The 22824-nt window shown below is 41.2% G+C and overlaps 1 protein-coding gene across 1 annotated transcript in view; it reads right to left on the minus strand.

The window, feature by feature from the left end:
* The window catches only part of CA10 (carbonic anhydrase 10), a 377635-nt gene that overhangs the window by 116354 nt on the left and 238457 nt on the right, over window positions 1–22824 (minus strand). The gene's annotated exons all lie outside the window — the stretch shown is intronic.

Consider the following 22824-nt stretch of genomic DNA (forward strand, 5'->3'; position numbering starts at 1 on the left):
GATTTGATAATAATATTCTTTGTTGTTGGCAAATGTCTTCAAGTCATTTCTGACTTATGCTTACTCTATTACATGTTGATGGTCAAGCAAGAATTTGAACCTTGATCTCTTGGAGTCAAAGGACATCACTTTGGAGTCAAAATTGTGGATGATAGTGGGGGGAATTCACCATAGATTGTAGTGAGTCTAGATTGTGCCGTGGGGATGAAAGAAACAGATACATAGTAGATTAAATATATACAATATAAGTATATATAATACTAAATTACTAACAAATAGGTTAGGTAATACTTTTCTAAAAACAGTTTGACAATAAAAAGAAAAACCAAACAGAAATAACTAAGAGGAATCTTTAAGCAGGAAAGGAAAGAAGATAACCAATTGGAAACAAAGATCCAGCATAAGAAGACATGATTTTTAGGTTTAAAGGACTTAGAAGAAACATAAACTTTCCCAAAATTTTAGTAGTGTATATAATGAATGATAGGGTAATAGAGACCAAAAACAGAATGTAATGCAACATAATGTCTTAAAAGGTCCCTTACCTGTTCCCTTCATCATCCCCCTTTTTTTTGAATTCTCAGACATTAGTTTAAATCTATGAAACTAATTGATTAAATTACTAACAATAACATGAATAAATCCTAGCTCTCTCTCCCCCCCCCCCCCCCCGCCCCACATACCTACTATACATTGTGGAAAAAATTAAAATAATAATAATAAAAAAGAAAAGAAAAGAAAAGAAATTGTGGGCAATATTGGGGGGGGGGGGGGTTCACCATAGATTGTAGCAAATCCAGCATGGGACGTGGGAACCTGTCACCCTGTGTCACCCCTTACCTCATCCTATGGAAGAAGCGCTGCCTCCTGGTTTCCCCTCATTCTTCACAATGAGCACACGGGAAGCCTTTCATGTTCTTGTTGCTCTCTTTTAAGACAGTTTCACCTCAGTTCAGGGGCAGAACCCTGCCAGAAGTAGATCTACATTGTCTAATGAGATCCATCGGGATCCATCCTTGAACTGTGAAACTGTCATAGGATGGGCAATTTTGCTTGTGTGATGAGGTCATTAGTCCTATTCTCAAACCACTACAGCACACTGTTTCTTGATAGTATTCTCACAGTTACACGTACATTTGAATATTTGGTTGTGCAATGTTGCTGTTTCTCACAAGGCACAGATAGCAGAATCAATGCATGACTCTGCATGTGCAGATTTATGCCATGCAACCCAAATATAAAATTGCAGCCATAGTCTGCCATCCTGTCATCCTGCCTGAAATGGGAAGTAACTGATATTTCCCTTCAGACAGTTGCTTGTTTTGTACAGTGCTTAAGTACTACATGCATGATGATGATGGTGAAGAATTTTTCATTTTCTTTGCTTTTCTCCTGGTACATAAGAAATTTATGTGTTTTTTTTGGATTCTAAATGAGAAAGCATCTTCATCCACCATCTGTTCACATTCCTTGCAGAAGTGACTCAAAAGAAAACAGAAAACCTGAATCACTGGCATTCTCTTTAGATCACTGTGTGCTTAATTAAATGGGAAGGAATTTTTATAATAATCAAATGTGTGTGTCTGCTTTCCAAACAGTAAATGAACCTGTCAACAATATTTTAACATAAATGATGTTATAATAGTAACAGACTGACATTTTGTCTTCTGTACCTTGGATATTCAAAGGATAAAGACTGGTGTTCAAAGAATGCCTAAACTAGAAAATAAACTAATCCCCAAAAAGAGAGGTGGGGTGTAATTTGGTAAAACAAAATTGGTAAGACCAAAAAAGAGACAATTCTGAAATACGCTGACCCGTAATTCCTTACTGAGTGTTATGATACTGGTTTACCCGGGGTCTAGTCATACTTACTATTCACACTTGTAAAACTCTGATTCCACTTTAGTAATGGCAATAACCTATGCATTCATGACATTTGCTTTTGAGGGAGAGGTATTTGGAATTCCTATTCAGGGAGTTACTCCTGTGCATCTCCAAACTACAAATCTCAGCATTTCTTGGGATGCAGCCATGGCGGTTAAAGGTATGAAACTGCTATAATTGATGCAGTGAGAAAGGGCCTGTTCATGGTTCCCTGTATACAGCACTAAAATACAGTATCTACATTCTGTAGGAAATATATGGTACTTTTAGACAGAAAGCTCACAAAATAGGGTTTCCACATGTATGCAAAACTAAACATTGTGAGAGCATGCTTCATTTTCATTGAACTTCCTTTGTCATTTTGATGCCTGCTACCCCAATCAGACATGATCCTACCCTTTGAAATTTGGTGCCACCAGCAAATTTAGCAATCTCGCTCACTGTTCACTTCTAACTCTATGTATTTTATGAACATATTTAGGAGTCTCAAATCTTAATAAAGATCCTCATTACAATGCATGGAAAGGTACGTACTGACCTTACCTGTTATACTGGTGGTCACTGTACACTAAGGATCAATCTGCACAAATTATGCTGCCAAATAAAATAACTTTATGAAATAAATAAGACATTTGCATATTACTGAAAGTCTTTTTTCTTTAAAAATCACATTGCATTTTTAACAACAAAAATCAAACAAACATAGACTAGTGGGCCAAATCTCCCCTTTCCCCTCTAGAGGTGGCTGCATTATTAATACTAAGGTCTGAGAAGTCATCTTGTATTCTGCACAAAAGGCAAGTATTTCAGTATCAGCCTCTGATAAACAGCTGACCTTCTGGCTTTCTGCTTCTAAGTAATCACAGATCTAAGCAGCACACGCTGCCTATAAAAAAACATGTGCACAAGGAACATATAAGGCCAGATCTTCCTATGAGAAGAAAGATTAAGGCTGGGAAAGGATTAGAAATTAATTAAGAAGTTCCGTCATGTTTCTCAATATCTTCTTTGATCTGTTACCGGACTCTCTCAGTAACTATACTGCTGGTGGTTCAGGGATCTCTTGAGCTGCAAATTCTATACAGGCTTATTGCTCTTCATGCTTCTTACAAACTTTTAATGTAAATGACTAGTTGGGCACTCGATGTGAGGACTTTTACTTAGGCGATCCCTTGTTGTCCGAGTAGGATTGTCTTCCAAGATTGGTGTACTGGCAGTGGGTCCGTAGGTGACTATGGAGCCCTATTCTTGAATTGCATCTTTTCCTGCAGTGAGGGCATTGGTTTGGAAGGTGGTCCCAGTCGGGGTTGGCTTGACGCACCTTCCTCTTGGCACGTTTCTCTCTTTCGCCCTCCACTCGTGCCTCTTCAAATTCTACAGAGTTGCTGGTCACAGCTGACCCCGAGCTGGAGCACTCAAGGGCCAGGGCTTCCCAGTTCTCAGTGTTTATGCCAGAGTTTTTAAGGTTGGCTTTGAGCCCATCTTTGAATTTCTTTTCCTGTCCTCCAACATTCCGTTTTCTATTCTTGAGTTCAGAGTAGAGCAACTGCTTTGGGAGATGCAGGGCATCCGGACAAATGTGGCCGGTCCAGTGGAGTTGATGGCGGAGCACATGCCCGGAGCCAGGATTTTGATTGGGGGAGGGGGCTGAGTTTGATTCGGGGGGGGGGGGGGTGAGTCTGAGTGAGAGAGGATCTACCCTAGCAAACCTTATGTATCATTATCCCAATACCCCCATGCATATGATACATATTGAGCATGGTGATCAGATCATGATATGAATAAACATAACAGTTTAAATAATGTACCAGTAAGGCCTTCTGGTGGACCACCCTGAGAATTTCTGGGGGGGGGGGGCTGAAGCCCCTCAAGCCCCCCCCCCCCCCGGCTACGTGCCTGGTAGAGGACCAGTGCTTCAATGCTGGTGGCCTTTCCTTCTTCCAGCACGCTGACATTTGTCCGCTTGTCTTCCCAAGAGATTTGCAGGATGTTCCGGAGGCAGTGCTGATAAAATCATTCCAGGAGTTCATGTTCCGTCTGTAGACAGTCCACGTCTCACAGGCATATAGCAGGGTTGGGAGGACAATAGCTTTATAAACAAGCACCTTGGCATCCCTACAGATGTCCCGGTCCTCAAACACTCTCTGCTTCATTCGGAAAAAGCTGCACTCGCAGAGCTCAGGCGGTGTTGTATTTCGGTGTCAATGTTGACTTTTGTGGAAAAGTGGCTCCCAAGGTAGCGGAAATGATCAACATTTTCTAATGTTACACAATTAAGCTGTATTTCTGGCATTGGAGAAGGATTGGCTGGTGACTGATGGAAGAGCACTTTGGTTTTCTCGATGTTCAATGACAGGCCGAGCTTCTCGTATACTTCTGTGAAGGTGTTTAGAGTGGCTTGTAGGTCTTCTTCTGAATGTGCACTGACAACATTGTCATCTGCATACTGGAGTTCTATAACAGACGTTGTTGTAACCTTGGTTTTGGCTTTCAGTCTGCTGAGGTTAAACAGCTTGCCATCTGTCCGATAGATTATTTCCACTCCCATCAACAAGGTGAAGTATAGCGATGAAGATGGAAAATAAGGTTGGGGCAATAACACATCCCTGTTTGACACCTGATTCCACCTTAAATGGGTCACTTTGGGAGCCATTGCTGTCCAAGACTGCTGCCATCATGTCATCATGGAGGAGCCGCAGGATGTTAACAAATTTGTTTGGGCACCCGAATTTTTGGAGGATGGTCCAGAGAGCACTGTGAGGAATGGCGTGGATGACTGGCAGCTTAGCATAATCCAATGAAAGCCTTTATAGTTAGGAGACCATGACACTACCAGAAGAGATTCTTCAACACGGCTAAATCCCATGCTTCTATAACAGATTATCCTACTCTGAAGGGTTGGTGTGAAAGGGTTGCTGCATAAAGGTTGGTTTAAAAGGCAGAAACCAGGCCCCAGCCATGTTGTTGGAGCATAGCTGAGGGAATGGAGCTACCAGACAGTCTCTAAAGCCAGAGGTACAGCTGATTGACTGTTAAAAATTGGAGGGAAAAAGCTCAGTGGAAGAAGATGGCTGGAGCCAAAGCTAAAGCAAGAAGAAAACAGAAGCCATTTTAAGTTAGTGAGGGTTGTGGAGAGTGGAGAGGAAGGACGTGTAATGGTGACGGGAACGGCTTGTGGTTTTTAAATAGTTTCCTCTTTAAGGAACTATAGTTAATCAGACTCTAAAGTTTAGAGTGCTGAGTAGGAAGGGAACTTTTAAGAAGGATTTAAAAAGATTTCTGTTTAAAGTTTAAGTGTGGAATCTGTTCTAAAGCAATTCAAGTTTGAATCACCATCTCTGTAACCAAGAAGAGCCTAGCACATTACTGCAGTCATTAAGATTATTTTGCTTGTTTAAGTAAATAAATAAGCCATTTTCCTGTATTGTCGAAGGCTTCCGTGGCTGGAATCACTGGGTTGTTGAAGGTTTTTCAGGTTATAAGCATTCTCTCCTGACATTTGCTTGCATCTATGGCAGGCATCCTCAGAGGTTGTGAAGTCTGTTGGAACTGAACTCACAACCTCTGAGGATGCCTGCAATAAATGCAGGGGAAACGTCAGGAGAGAATGCTTCTAGAACATGGTCATATAGCCTGAAAAACCTTCAACAACTCAACATTTTCCTGTTTTGAACCAACTGATGTCTCCGTGTGCCTTTCATACATTTCAATAAAGAAGGTGGCCTTTGGAAGTAATATAATGGGTGGCAGAGAGTATAAACTTAAACAAATATAAAGAGGCCAGCATCCTCTACATTTTTATGGTATCCAGTGTGATCTCCATTTTAGGGCCCATTGAGAGTGTGTACCCTTTACAGCTACAAAAGCAATGCCACATTAGATTCAGTGGCAGTCTGAGTAATGGGGTCTGGCGGCTTGAAGAAAGGCAACTATTTTATCTACTATCCCTTATCAGTCTGTATGTCAGTCTAGCTATGTCACTACTGAGTGACTGAAATGTTGAGATATTTATCTAGCTACAAACACAGTTATTGAAATGAGGACTAATGATAGCTTGATCAACAGGTAGCTCCTGGACAGCTTTGTGAGTAGACAAACATGCATATTTCTTTCTAATCCACATATTTATTTGGAAGATGTGGAACAGATGAGTTTGCTCTACAGTGTGGATCCCCACCTGCCACAAGTATCCTAAGCCCACCTTGTCTTTACTGTGAGTTCACTCCATATCCATTTTTTTTATTTCTACCCCCCCCCCCCAAAGTACCAAATGTTCTCTCTTCCTGTTGTGAGGAAATAAAAAGGAGGCTGGTTTTGGCCCAACGTTAGCATAATCCTACTTTGTGGAAAGAGTATTTGACATTCATAGTTTAACCTGCAGAAAAATGGAATCCATGCTGCTTAGCTATAAAAGGATATTTACAAACAAGACCCTTGGGCTATTTGTAAGGAAAAGTAAATGTATTTTATCTCCTTCACAGGCCTACAACTGTGAGAAGACTTTGATGATGCTGAGGGTATCTCATATAAAGGCGATAAATAGAAAGAACAGAGTTATACAGAATTTTTAAAAACAGTCAACAAAAGTAGCTGAAAGAGAGAAAACATATCTTTCCTGCTTTCAAAGCAAGCAAAATGTGGTGGGTTTTCCAGATAATGACAATGCATTTGCAGAAATAAAAAGTCAAAGAGCCACAAAGAGAGAAACCAATATTATTTATTTACATTGATTATATGTAATGACTAGATTGCACATATATTATGTTGGATCCTCAAATGAAATCAAAAGATATCTCCACTCCCAGGTCTAATCAGACCTGTGGAGATACTTAATCTTGGGGGTGCCTTTTCCTAGGGAAATCACATAGTTATCTCTGATCACCACTTGGAGATAACCACAGTTTGTTATTGCAGGCAAATGGGGTCTTTCCAATTGGGACCATAAGTATATTGAGAAGAGATCTGGGCAGAACACTGTACCAGCTGAAAAAAAGATGAATGATTTTGAAATACGATTTGGGGAGTGACTAGGTTAAGGAGTAGGACAAGGAAGCAAAGCTTTCTAACACCAGATGGCCTTAAAGAAGGGGAAATAATATTATATGAAAGCTGACTACAATCTGGGGATCACAACCAGATACAGTGAAGACATCTGCCTTTGCACTTTGCTACTCTGCAGCTGAACACGCATGCCCAGTGTGGAACAAACCTCACCACCTTAAAACAGCGGACGTGGCTCTTAATGAAACATGCCGCATTATCACAGGGTGTCTGCGCCCTACACCACTGTAGAAATTACACTGCTTAGCCGGTATTGCTCCACCTGACATCTGACGGGAAGTAGCAACCAATAGTGGAAGGACCAAGGCACTGACATCTCCGACCCATCTCCTGTTCGGATATCAGCCAACATGCCAATGCCTTAAATCAAGAAATAGTTTTCTAAGATCTATAGAGGTATTTGCTGGAACACCTCAGCAAGGAGAGTCCAAAAGTGGCGGTCTCAAACCCAGAATCTCAAGTCATGGCTGGTACTGAAAAAGAGACTTCCTTCTGGGAACACAGAAGACTGGGCGACATGGAAGGCACTGCAGAGCCAATCTTAAGAAATTGGGCTACAAAGTGGAGTCCACAACATGCGAATGTGGAGAAGAGCAAACTACAGACCACCTATTACAATGCAGTCGGAGCCCTGCCACATGCACAATGGAGGACTTTCTTATAGCAACACCAGAGCCACTCCAAGTGGCCAGGTACTGTCAAAGGACATTTAATATAATGCCAAGTTTTCAAACTTTGTGTGTGTGTGCTTTTAAAAAAATACAATACAGCTGAACTTTCTCATTTTCTAAAAGACTGTCATGCTGTTGACAAATTCCAGAAAAAGAACGTTCAATTTTGGAAAAGAAGCTATTAAGAACAGATTATGCAGTATTGGGCACAACTAAAACCCAGATCCTATCCTGGCTTTAGGCCAATAGCAGAGACAGAGTGAGACAATTGTTTCAGGCAGCATATGCTGTCGTCTCTTCAGTCATTTCCCTCTGTTGGTGAACAGCTGTATGTGATGGCACCCACACGAATCTGTGGGGCCATTATAGGAATCTATCCTTGGGTTGTTGTAGGTTTTTTGGGCTGTATGGCCAAGGTGGTGCTTCTAGAACATGGCCATACAGCCCGAAAAACCTACAACAACCCAGTTATTCTTGCCATGAAAGCCTTCAACAATACAATCTATTATTGGCGCCTACAAGAATCTGGGTTACTTCAGGTGTGATGAAGCAGATATTTAATGAACAGCATTGCTGTAACATTTGGCTCCCATTCCAGCCAGCTTATCTACATGTAATCAGGAAAGAAAGCCAACGTCTTTGCATCAGTCAGCAAAATATCCTGGTCAACCCCTTCTCCATTGTAGAGCACAAGCTTTGTCACAAACGCCCCAGGCTTGGCATCTCCAGATAAGAGAGATATAAAGTGGACAACACAGAGCTAGATGGATACTAATAGATGCTACAAATACAGTTTTATAAGGTTTCAAGCATGTTTTCCGCTTTGCATCTGCAGAGCTCAGTAGCAAGGTGAATGGGCATGATCTTGCTACCTCTGCATTCAGGGCCACGTCTTTTATGTAACTTTAGCCTTAATTCTTTTTGGATCTTTGTTTTGACTCAATATGTCAGTGAAAACAATTCCTTCATGTGCATGCTCCAGGTCGATGTATGGAACATATCAATGTTGCAATGGAAGTGGTGAGGTTCAGCAGTGTGCTGTTGGGAGTTTCTACACACAAGCTGTTTAAGTTTACCTCTAGAAAAAACACACCAAGCTGTCAATGTTTCCCTGTCAATGTGTACCGTGCTTCCTCTTCTTGTATCTCCAGATAGATGGCTGCAGTTCATGTTTCATGCACTAAACCAGCTTCCAGTAATTGCCTCATAAACATAAGGCTAAAAATTACACATCTGGAAAAGGGTTCATTACACAGTTATTTGTCAAGTAACTTCTGCCAAATGGAGCAAACACAGAAAAGATGTGTGCTTTTTATTTGTACACAAGCTGGAAGTAAGAGAAATGGGAATCTTATTCACCTGCTGGGAATGGCAGAAGGCATGCCGACAGAGCACTCCGAGCACCTGTTAATTACAGCAAAGCTGCCTCCATGAGACAGGTACAAGATAAAAGTAGAAGAGACAGCAAAGCGAAAAAATGCTTGGTTGACAACCAGAGGCCTTTCAAGGGTAAAGCACATGGCTAGCTTTCTAGCAGCTGTAGTAGCTTACTTGAAGGTTTTGAACCCCGATTCAAAACAATAGTATTATCTTTTAAAGATTGTGGTCTGGCTCCTAGAGAGCTAATGAGGTGCTTCCTTTTCTATTTACCACCCCTTGTATATCCAAAAATCTCCAGGAAGATTACCTGGAAGCATGTGCACTACCTGATGTCCAGGTGCCTCTTCTGCAGCAGCATCCTTCTTTGTGGAACCCTCTTCCTGGGGAAGATTGGCTTAGGAGCTTATTCCTGGCACTCAGTAGACCAGCCAAGAGTTGCATCAGCTGTGCTCCTCCTCTTCCTCTTCCTTTCTCCCAATCAATAATTTTGTTTTGGCTATATGAATTTCATATTTAGATGGGTTCTCATCTCCAAGCAATCTCATTATATACATACAGTAGAGTCTCGCTTATCCAATCTTTGCTTACCCAATGTTCTGTATTATCCAACACAGTCTGCCTCCCACCCGGATCTACAGCTGTTTCAATACATTGCAACGTTTTGGTGCTAAATTCATAAATACAGTAATTACTACAAAATGTTACTGTATATTGAACTGCTTTTTCTGTTGATTTGTTTTAAAACATGATGTTTTGGTGCTTAATTTGTAAAATAATAACATAATTTGATGTTCAATAGGCTTCTCCTTCATCCCTCTTTATTATCCAACATTTTTGCTTGTCCAACGTTTTGCCAGCTTATTTATGTTGGATAGGTGAGACACTGCTGTAGATGCAAGCACATGTATTACAAATCTAAAGCACTTTTGGTTACAACCTGTTTTTGTCATGTTTAATATGCTCCATAGTGTCTCCTCCAAGTAAATTATTTTGCCTGTTTATGTTTATATAAGATGAATGGCATCAAAATAGTTATTGAAAAAAGAATCACCCTTTATACCTAACTGCTAGAATTCAATTTTGTGGTAAATTATCAAATGGAATTTTGAAAAGAAATGGGAAAAAACTAGCACATGGTTGATGGCACATTCAGCAAATGCCAAATCTATGAGTTCAGCTCAGAGTCCCTTCAGCTTGATGCTGAGAGTCCTCTCCCAGCTCTCCCATCCACAAAGGCCAACCCTATTGCTGGATTGAAATATAAAATGAATAAAATGAATAAACAATGGGTTGTGACTAAACATCCCTGCTTCAAATCTCATACTGGCAATGAATTAAGCAAGCAAACATATGCTGAACTTAATCTCTTCCCCCAATGGCAATTCCTTTTCCTTGTGTGTGGTGTCTTTTTCAACTGTATGCCTGAGGGCAGGGAACTGTTAAATTAACCATCAGAAACAACACGTCAAACACCATGTACATAGATGTTGATACACACACACGCACACACACACACACACACACACATGATATAATGATTATATGTGCCCCCCTTAAAGAGTGAACAGGATACCTCTTCCATATGAACAACAATGGAGAACTGGCATGGAATGGATGAAATGGTAAATCCACGTAAATGGTTTTGAAATAATTTTCCATCTCTACAGGACAAACTCAAATGCACCCATCTTGCATTTCCTAGAGATTTGGTCTTTTATTATGAGCATGTTAGTCTATTGCAAGGGCATTGAAATGCATAATCAGACCCATTTGAATTTGCAGACTGTTGGCAACATTTGGATAAAATTTTCTGTCTTTTCCTCCATAAATTTTTAACAAAAAGACAAACTTCACTGAAGTTTTTTTGTGGACAGATGACAAGTAAAATAAAAGGAATCATGAAAGCATTTTTATTAGCTGGTGGGAACATGCATATGTATATGCACACATATATGCAATTATGTGCTGCAGTGCTTCTTAGTACGTCTGGAACTGAAGTCACTGATTCCATCACAAATCAGAAGTAAAATGTGCAGACACAGAGTGTGATTAAAGGATTATTCCCCAAAGAGTGAGCTTTGCAGTTCTGTACGGTGTTTGCATATTGGCAGGAAGGTAATTAATGTGTAGTTCATCCTTTGGCAACCCTAGCTCGACTCTGAAACTGAGCAAGATTAATTGGCGTTTGGCCATTTCAATCATTGATGCTGAAACAGGATCCAAAAAAGCAATGGGAGAAGCAAAACACAGCATCCTTGGAACTGGCCATTGTCTAAATCAAAGGCCTGGGTTGAACAGTCGGTAAGCCACACACATTCAGTGGAACAAGTATGTAAAGTTTTCAGCAGACCCACAAGCTGACAAATGTATTAAAATGGTATCTTTTGGGGAATACTGTGGTTTAGTTGCCTGGGTAACCTCATAACCTCCCTTTCTGGCTGAAAATCAACTGAAACCCCTAGGAGGCCAAACTACAAGTAGACCCAGTTACATCTAGGGGTGATTTTGACATCATTTTAACTGCAAAATCAGGAGGTGCAGCCCGCTGCGAATGGCACATTGGGGTTATACCAAAAAGCCGGCAGTTCAAATCTGGGGAATAGGGTGAGCTCCCATTTGTCAGATCCAGCTTCTTATGTGGGGACATGAGAGAAGCCTCCCACAGAATGGTAAAACATCCAGGCATCCCCTGGGTAATGTCCTTGCAGACAGCCACTTGCAGACAACCAACACCAGAAGCTACTTGCAGTTTCTCAAGTTGCTCCTGACAGGAAAAAAAGGAGGTGTAGGCCACTGCTGGGATGAAATGTGGGTCCCATGGCAGTGGCCTCACCTTGTTGTAAGGAGTGAATGCCTAGCTCATCTTATTTAAACTGGAATCACCAAGGCTTAAATCTAACTAGTAGTCCCAACTACAGTAGACACATGGATTGACCAAAGTTCTGACTTACTACATTCCCATTGATTTAAAGGATCAGCTCTATTTGGGGCCAGAAGCTGGATTGAGGCCATGGTATCCATTCAAGAGAAGAATTACATTGGCTATACATTTATTCACATTTTGTAATTTTAGTGGAATGAGTCTGTAGAATATAAAATAGGTCAAATACTCTTTTTGTTTTTACATTTTTGTTCAGTCTACTACAGAAAATTGAGAGAACCTGCAGCACAACTCCGTTTTTCAGTTTCATGGCTTTTGTTCTGACCTTTCTTTGTCCTGAGCATTCAATCACTGTACACCTTTTGTGACTATTTCTCTTTTTCAATTAATTTTCTGCAGCTAGAGTAACTGAAGTATTTTGCAGTTCCAGGACTCAGGCACTTTGCCCCACTACATCAACTTTATTGGCGTAAGTATGGGTGGAATTGTGCAAATAAGAATTCTAAAACATACATTGGCTTGCAAATTGTGAAGTACAAAGGACAATGAAGGTCAACACTGAAAAGAAATTGAGTGCCACATCAGTAGTGGTGTGGAAGTGACCTCAAGTTGGTTGTGGACCAACGGACAGCCATCCATCCCTGATTAATGGATCAGTCTTAGCCCTTTCTTAAGATCCAGTTCATTGTTTTAAATGAGGTGGCTTTGTCCAACGCCATTTTTGCAAGAACAGTTCAGAAATGAAACAAGACAAAATTTACAAAGTGTTGTTTTAGAATTATAATCTGCTTTTTTAATAGGCAGGGATCTTTCTGAAGACTAAATTTATAGTCTATCCTAGAAAGCACTGGGTTCTTCAAAATAATCTGTGCTCAGTTATCTTTCTTACTATACCTCAAAACCATATCCTAATTCTATTATAATCAGGCTCCCTGATGGTTTTTCCCTCCCTCCCTCTCCCACCCCCCAATCCTCATTTTATTTTTGTCTTTTTAAAGCTTTTCTTTTTTTGGGAACCATCTCTTCTTGGTTTCTTGTCATCTTTCCCTCTCTCCCACCCCTTGTTCTGCCTTCTATTCTCGTGGAAATCGGAAAGCCACTTGCAGCGAAGCACATATCAAAGACATGCCTGTAATAAGTGCAAAAGTATCTATCTTGCTCCTTGCTTCTACAGCCCTGAGATATTTTAGGATTTAGATAGCAGCTCATGGGACATATCCCATTCATGAGTATCAGAATCCTATAACTTCAGAACTTCCTTCTCTTAAGGCAATCCCCTCCTTGTTTTATGTGTGTCTTTTATTTTAGGTCAGATCAATATTGTGGCAAACCTCTCCTTTCAGATAGCCGGTTCCTACTCTTCTCAGGCTGCCCTGAGTCCCCCTTGTATGGAGAAGGGCAGGACAGAAGCCTATGAAATAAATAAATAAATAAGTGGGACTGCCATGCCTAAAATTAGGAGGACATCCTTTATATTGATTTTAATATCTCTAAATCCTGGCAAGCCATTAAAATAATGGGCAATTGCTTATCTTCACTGGTCTAAAGGTTAAGCCTCATAGTGGATCAGTTTGGATGCCACTGGTGGGCTGTTACATAAAACTGGATCTACACTACCCTATATTCCAGGATCTAATCCTAGATTATCTGCTTTGAACTGGATTATATGAGTATTTAATGCCATATAATCTGGAATACAATCCTGGGTTATAGGGCAGTAAAGAAGGGGCCCCTAGACAGCTCGATTTTGGTGAAAATTATTTCTGAGTATTCAAGTACCAGCACTAGTTTATGAAATTATGAGTGCAAACATTGGCTCTCTAGGTGCACTCTAGATCTTGTTAAACCAGCCTCCAACTGTTCCTAAAGATTTATAAAAACTGCAGCAGTGGATGTCTCTATTTTCTGCCTCCATGATTGGCCCATGCATTTGTTCTATGATCTTTTCTTTTTAAAATGGGGGCTACCTCTATCTTTGCTTACTTTCTCAGATGAAGCTGTAGCCACTTGGCAACAACGAGGATTCCAGAGTGAAAATACTGGACAGGCCAGAGTGCATATTTGCAGACAAGCCTGTCAAACCTCAGAATAAAATTCCTCGTATATCCTTAACTACTATTTAACAGCTCACCATCTCTAGAAATGTGCATGACCTTCATTACACAGCCGATTTCAGTTGCCATATCCCTCAAAATCTTTTCAATCACATGCTATGTAGCAGGTGGCTATTATCAGCCTATTTATTTAGATTTCAGATCACTGCATGAGAGGGACTAAGAGTTGGCAGTGATTACTCTGCTGTAGAGGAAAGGCACACTTTTCCTGAACAAAGGCACTCCTCCAAAGCTCACAGGGATGAGGGTGAACATTCCTCAAAAATAGGGTAAAGGACTATGCTGTTCCTTCTTGTGTCAAACCACAGAACTACATTTATTGTTTTTCAATAATCCTTATCCCCCATAATTTTTGGAAAGAATGATAGTGATATTTTCCACTTTCATTTCATTTCTTCTTCTTAAAATGACTGAGTTTGTTAGTGGAAAAAAGGGAGATTCCTTTCCATTTGAAACAGTTGGTAAAATTATCTGGCTTCTTTCTTTTTTCCTTTCTGGATGGAATTGAAGGGGTCGGCCTTACATTACAGGATGTAGTCACATTTGACCAAACACAGTTTATTTTAATTGTTTACTTGGTTATGTGCCTGGAATTAGTGAGGAACTGGGGTGAGAAAATATGGGAGGAGAACATTTGTAAGCCTGGCAGCCTCTTACTACACAGGATTATTCCTTTCTTTATTGTGTAGGTGACCTAGATTGTAGTAAGGACAAACAAAGGCAGCCTGATTATGACTTCCCAGTAGGAGGTGGAAGATTGTGAGCAGAGACTGAAGAAAGAGGCAGACACCACTGCTTGAATAAACAAAGGTCACTTTACCAAGAAAACAGACTATCATGACATTGTGGGACTAATCCTAGAGGTTCTGGAGATAGCTGGCAGGTGTAATTCTGGTGAACTCCAGCCTTTTCTGGGCACAAGGAGGAATTAGACCTCTCGCCCATCCCTCCTAAACCACAAAAAGTGTAAGATTTTTCATGGAACTACACCCTCATCATGTTGTGCAATTTCGGGGAAGTGATGCAAGCTACCCCACATAGCAATCCTTCTTCTCCTCCCTGTGGGTCCTCAACCCTAAGTTCAAGCCTCATGGCTTGCCAATCACCACAATATTAGCTTGGGATGCCCAACACATCTTCTTTACAAATTTCATAAACATCCCTGTCAAGTGACCCATTAATCTATTTACAATGACGCCATCTAAAACTTCTGCCCCCAAAGCTCAGCAGAAGTGGGTAAATGTACATACCAATCAGGGTTGTGGTTTTTTTGGACAGTAAAAAAAAAATCCTACTCAGCCCTTGAATAAATGGTCAACTAATCCAATACTGAATGTGTGGAAACAGATGATGCATCACATTTTACCTAGTCTTAGAAGGTAGTCAGGGTCAGCCTTGTTAATACATGGATGAAAAATGGTCTATGAATATCAAATTCTGGTATTTTCAGGGGGAAGAACTGGCATCTTTGAGTGTTCGTTGCTGAAGAAACCCTGTAAAATTCATGAGGTCACAATAAGCTGACATGCTACTTGAAGGCGTGCATATGCACCCCCCCCCCCCAGAAATCAGAAGGATTTTGAAGGGCTTTATTTTATAATAGTTTGGGCTCCAAATAGTGACAATATGATCCACCACCTTCTACAAGAGTGGGATCCATGGGTGTGATTTTTCCATAAAACCTTTATTTCCACAATACCCTTTATATTACACCATTTTCATTCATTTGAAAACAGTGTAATATAGGGAGTAGTGTAAAGGATAGGTGCTCTCCAGATGTGCTGCCATAAAGTTCCCATCATTCAAACCAATAATGGCAAAATATTTGGTTGACACATTTGGAAGAAAGATGATTGTGGAAGCTGCCCTGTATGTTGTCATGATATGCGAGATTCCTCGGCACTTGGCCCAGAAAGTTCTATTTTGCTGTGCTTCTCTGCGGGTTCCTGGTATGTAGGTCACTCATGGTGCTACCTTGGTATCAGGAAAAGGAAAGGTAGTGGTTGTAATTTTTGGGATTGTGCAAAAGCATGAGGATGGTGATGATGACACTGGTGCTGGTGGTGAATTTTATTTATAACCCATCTCTTCACCAGAACTATGGCTCAAGGAGGCTTACAAATGAAAACAAATACAATACTTAACAATAGCTTATTTAAAACTAGGTCTCTGTTTTTTCAATATAATGTTGCAGAAGGAGGAAAGTTTCATGCAAGCAACTATGTAAATATTGCTACTGCCATTTGCAAAAATCACTACAAATTGTTCCAAATTGTGGAGCTGTTCATGAAATGATGGCAAACAAATGATAATTAAAGTGGGAATTGTATACTGGTTACATTCTCCCTAGGCAACAAATTACTGTAGCAGGCAACAAATCCCACTAAACAGCGCAGAAACATTCAGGTGCCAGAAGAAGAAGAAAAAACCTAACATATGTCTGCAGAACTAACTAAATTCGTATAATATAATTTTCCTTAAAAACAAACACGGAATTAATGGGAGCAATAGTTTGACAATTTTGGCTGCAGTTATTAGCAATATGCAACATCGTTATTATAAAGCAAATTGCTAATTATGATCAGATTCACAGCAAATTGACTGATAGCTGTTAATTATACCAGTGTGCATAGGAATAAAAGAAAGGAAACAAAAATTATTGCTGTCTATAAATATGCATGTGTTTCTACAATTTGGGTGGATATATTTAGTGAGATGTGGCGGTGGAACAGAGAGAGCAACATGTTCAGGAATTCATGTTATATATAGAGCCAGTGCAATCAGCAAATCATTCTTATTTCTCCAAGAAAGACTTTAATGCGAGAGAGGGTTTTTGTGTTCTATTTGATTACTAATTCTTACAAAGGAGAATCAAGCTTCATTTTCAAATAGATGTTTAGTACAATATGCAGGGTGGTGGGGTGAGGTATTGAAGTTCCATCCAGTTTTTTAAAGCTAATATTTTGAACTCCAGATAGTTTGGACAATAGCATCTATGAGCCCTGATTCTATTCTGTTGAGAATGATGAAAGTTACAGTCTCACAACATAAGGCAGCAGGTTGAGGATGGTTACTCTGATCCATCTTCATGTATACATGTAAAGAGCAATGCAAAGTAAGCAAGAGTGTACTCTGCTTAAAACAGCCATTGATCTGGCTTATACAATTTTATTCAGAACATATTCCCACAAGTACCCAAATCCAGTTTTATGAATGAATCATGCAGAAATGTAACTTAAGCTAGAGATTGGTGGATCAGGCTATGTATTGTATATGTTGTTATTGCATTCACTCATCCATTTTGACATTAACAATAAAAATATTTTCTGTATTCAAATATGAAGTTTGGAGGTCAGATAAACATAAAACTTCAAACTGATCTCACAGTGTAGATCTCACAATGAAGATAAAAACGTCTATCAAACCCTCAAACCTTGACAAGAAGTTGGCTCCAGAATTAGCAATATGTAACTTGGTTGGTAAGCAGTAGACTTTGCCATGGTTTTTCTTCCACCTAGTAGTCCCTTGAGCCCCTTCTTCAGTGCCTGCGTCCTACACCACTGGAGAAATTACACTGTTTAGCCAGTATTGCACCACCTGACATCCGCCGGGGAGTAGCAACCAATAGTGAAAGGACCAAGGAAGTGACATCTGCAGCCCGCCCCCTGTTTGGGTATCAGCCAGCATGCCAATGACTTAAATCAAGAAATAGTTTTCTAAGATCTACAGAGATACTTGCTGGAACACCTCAGCAAGCAAGAATCCAAAAGTGGCAAGCTCAAACCCAGAACCTCAATCAATGGCTGATACCAAATGAGAGACTCCATCTTGGGCACACAGAAAACTGGGCGACTTGGAAGGCGCTGAACAGACTGCGCTCTGGTGCCACAAGATGCAGAGCCAAACTTAAGAAATGGGGCCACAAAGTGGAATCCACAACATGCGAGTGTGGAGAAGAGCAAACTACAGACCACCTGCTGCAATGCAACCTGAGCCCTGCCACATGCACAATGGAGGACCTTCTTGCAGAAACACCAGAGGCAGTCCAAGTGGCCAACTACTGGTCAAAGGACATTTAATAGAATACTAAGCCTGCAAACTTTGTGTTTTGTTTGTTTTTTTAACACAATACAACTGTTTTGGTTCGCTCCTGACACGATAAATAAATAGTACTAAATAGAGAAATAGAGGACAATGAATGCATGGGATATATTCTTGGAAGGATGAAAAGGGTGCTTCTTAGAAAATCAAGTGGAGGTGTTTTCTCCTTCTGCCATTTCAGTTGCATGTCCCTAAATCTAGATCCAACACATTGGGCTTCTTTTCCCTTATACAGAATACTCAATCTATGAAATGTCTTGCTACATACAAGCTTCTTGGCATCAAGGACACAGCAAGGCACAATTTATAGAAGACAAGTGCATGAGGCAGACACTTATAAGGTCATTATAAGGGTAGAGTTTCAGACTTTCCCAACTGTGCTCAGAAATGCTAAGCTCCTTTCCTGATGATCCCTCCATGTACCCTCCCCCATTCTCCATCCGGCACTTGCTGTATCAGACTAATGTAAGATTAACTGATTAACAGATAGATTTTATTAACAAGGTTGAAATATATGTTGTTAAATGTGCACACATAGACATCTCAATTCAGCACTTCAGCTAAATGGATAGTAAAGCTCTTGCAAACTCATTAAGATGCAAGTGCAATGAACAAATTATGGTGTAGTCAGCATAATCAGTCAGACATCAGTCGAACTGGATTTGCAATGTAGCATTACTTGTATACACAGCAGAAAAATAGGACAACTTTTTTTTTGTTTAAAGAGAAGTCCAGCAATGACGTGTCTTTAATTTTAAAATACATTGCATTGAAGTCTAAGATCTAATTTCAACAAAGTAAGGAGAGAAAGAAAGTCAGTTGATCTTAACAGTTGTCCTACGGGATTTTAATTACAATGACACATTTGCTAGAGAGATGTGAGATTGATGGCTATTCAACTATAGAGTAAAAAGTGTACTAAGATTACAGTGTCTTTTCACTTAATTGTTTAAAGTCTGGCCTCACCTCAAATGTTCAGTTTAGAGTTTGGTCATTAGTGTTAAATAAAAAATAGTGCAGACACAATAAAAAAACTGATAGATAACAAAACCCCATGAAGGGGTGTTCTTCACACAGGCAGCTTATGGCTTACTTATATGTTTCCTTTCACATTTTTTGAGATATGTACATTTCTTACACATTTTTCAGATGTATACATTTTTGTGTACACTCTTCCAAATGCATCGTTAGAGTTTCTACTTGAAACAGATAAGAGTTTCTACTTGAAACATGTTTGTGCATATTTTGCCACATATACCAATTTTAATATGAGGGATGTGATTCCAAACTGAACTGCAAACCTAGAAACCTATATATTGAAATCCAAATTGAATGAATTTCTTACACACCATGTGTTATCACTGCCTGGTTCTATTTTTCAAGGGACATACTCTGGCCCAGGTTACCTATCTAAATGTTTCTCCCTCTACGAACCATTTAGGAGATTGAGATCTTCTGGGGAGGCTGGTGGGGACAAGAGACATGGCCTTCTCAGTGATGGCCCCTTGATTGTGGAACTCCCTCTGTAGCGATATTAGATGAGCCCCCTCCTTCCTGGCCTTCAGGAAAAAAACTGAAAGCATGGATGTGGGATCAAACTTTTGGATAATCTACTAATGCAATAAGTGAAAATGCGAAATGGTGCAATGATTTAATGTACTTATAATGATAACAGGAACGACCTTGGATTTGGATATTGGATTATGTGATTTTCATAATTTTAATGTTGAATTGTTTTAGTGGTTATTTTTAATGCACCTTTGGGGTGAGAAGGGCAGGATATAAATATGGCAAATACAAACTATATCTGTATATATAATAAAGAAGAGTGTTTGTATAGGACAGAGGAATTGTGGAGGGCGGAAGTGTATGTGGCAGCGTTCTGATTGGCTGCCGCTGTGGTGCTATTTGCATATGGTCTCTGATTGGCCAGCTTCAATAGGAGCCCCTGGTGGAGAAGAGGGTTCATGGCAGAAACGGGGCATGACAGAAGGAAATTTGCATATGGTTTCTGATTGGCCAGCCTCAAATCCAACATTCCGAGATGAGAAAGAGAGGAAAGGAAAGGCCGGGGGCTGGGTCAGAACACTCCCAATACAGACCGAAATAGGCACACAGAGCCCCCATCACCCACTCTACATCCTACTGCAGTTTGGAGGAGGATGAACCATGGATGATGGGACTTGCGGTACCATCACTCACATTCTGAGACCGCTGTTAACCTCATCCAATGACTGATCAGGACCACACTTCACACAGAGACCTCTCATGACCCACTTTACATCCTGGTGTGGTTTGGCCGGAGATGGACCGTGGGTTATGGGACTTGCAGTACCATTGCTCAATTCCTCAGACCACTGCAACCCTCATCCAATTACCAATAAATACCAAACTTGGCACGTCTCCATGACGCACTCTACATCCAGGTGCAGTTTGAAGGAGGATGCACCATGGATGATGGGCCTTGCAATACCTGCATTCCCTTCCTAAGCCCATTACAACTGCCAACGATGATGGATCAGGACCACAATTTACACAGAGACCCAGCATGACCCACTCTACATCCTGGTGCGGTTTGGAAGAATTTAACAATGGATGATGGGACTTGCAGTCACTTCACTCACTTCCTGAGACCACTGAGACCTTCGCCAATGACTGATCAAGACCAAACTTGGCACATGGAGCTTCAATGACCCACTCTACATCCTGGAGCAGTTTGGAGGACGACAGACCATGGATGATGGGACTTCAAGTACCTACACTTCCCAAGACTGCTGCAAAACTCATCTAATGACCAATCAAGACCAAAGTTGGCACACAGAGCCCCCATGACCCACTCTACATCCTGCTGCAGTTTTGGAGAAGGGTGGACCATGGATGATGGGACTTCCAGTACATTCACTCACATTCTGAGACCTCTGCAAACCTCATCCAATGACGGATCAAGACCAAACTTGGCACATAGACCTCTCATGACCCACGTTACGTCCTGGTGTTGTTTGGAAAACTTTGGAGATGGATGATGGGACTTGCAGTATCTTTGCTCACTTCCTGAGACCACTGAGACCCTCGCCAATGACTAATCAAGACTACACTTGGCACATGGAGCTCCAATGGCCCACTCTACATCCTGGTGCAGTTTGGAGGAGGACAGACCATGGATGATGGGACTTCAAGTACCTCCACTCCCTTCCGAAGATTGCTGCAACCCTCTTCTAATGACCAATCAAGACCACACTTGGCACACAGAGCCCCCATGATCCACTCTACATCCTGCTGCAGTTTGAAAGGGGATGGACTTTGGATGATGGGACTTGCAGTACCTTCACTCATTTACTGACACCACTGCCACCCTCATCTAATGACTGATAAAGACCAAACTTGGCACACAGAGCCCCCACGACCCACTCTATATCCTGCTGCTGTTTGTAGGAGGATGGCCCGTGGATGATGGGACTTCAAGCACCTTCACTCACTTCCTGAAAATAATGCAGCCATTATCCAAAGACCAATAAAGACCAAACTTGGCATACAGAACCGCCATTACCCACTTTCTCTAATAACCCGGGCAACGCCGGGTCCCCAAGCTAGTATATAATAAAGAAGAGTGTTTGTTTGGATAGGACAGAGGAATTGTGGAGGGAGGGCGGAAATGTATGTGCCAGCGTTCTGATTGGCTGCCGCTGTGGTGCTATTTGCATATGGTCTCTGATTGGCCATTCAATAGGAGCCCCTGGTGGAGAAGAGGATTCATGGCAGAAACGGGGCATGACAGAAGGAAATTTGCATATGGTCTCTGATTGGCCAGCCTCATTTCCAACATTCCGAGATGAGAAAGAGAGGAAAGGAAAGGCCGGGGCCTGGGTCAGAACACTCCCAATACAGACCGAAATAGGCACACAGAGCCCCCATCACCCACTCTGGTTTGGAAGAATTTGGCAATGGATGATGGGACTTGCAATCATTTCACTCACTTCCTGAGATCACTGCGACCCACGCCAATGACTGATCAAGACCACACTTGGCAAACAGAGTCCCCATGACCCACTCTACATCCTGGTGCACTTTCGAGGAGGACAGACCATGGATGATGGGACTTGAAGTACCTCCACTCCCTTCCCAAGACTGCTGCAACCCTCATCTAATGTCCAAACAAAACCAAACTTGGCACACAGAGCCCCCATGACCCACTCTACATCCTAATACGGTTTGGAGTAGGGCATGCCATGGATGATGGGACTTGAAGTACCTCTACTCGCTTTCCGAGACTGCTGCGACCCTCAACAATGACTGAACAACACCAAACTTGGCACATAGACCTCTCATGACCCACTTTATGCCCTGGTGAGGTTTGACTGTGGATCGTGCATGGATTTTGGGACTTGAAGTACCTTTGCTCAATTCCTGAGACCACTGCAAAACATCATCCAATTTCCGATAAGGACCAAACTTGGCACACCGGGTCTCCATGATGCACTCTACATCCTGGTACAGTTTGGAGGATGATGCACCATGGACGATGGGACTTAGAGTACCTTCACTCAGTGAAACCACTGAGACCCTCAACCAATGACTGATGAAGACCAAACTTGGCACACAGAGCCCCCATGGCCAACTCAACATTCTGGTGAGGTTTGGGAGAGAACAGACTATGGATGATGGGACTTCAAGTAAATCCACTCACTTCCCAAGACTGGTGCAACCCTCATCTAATGACCAATCAAAACCA

Source organism: Anolis sagrei, chromosome 2 (assembly GCF_037176765.1).
Source record: "Anolis sagrei isolate rAnoSag1 chromosome 2, rAnoSag1.mat, whole genome shotgun sequence".
Lineage (NCBI taxonomy): Eukaryota > Metazoa > Chordata > Lepidosauria > Squamata > Dactyloidae > Anolis > Anolis sagrei.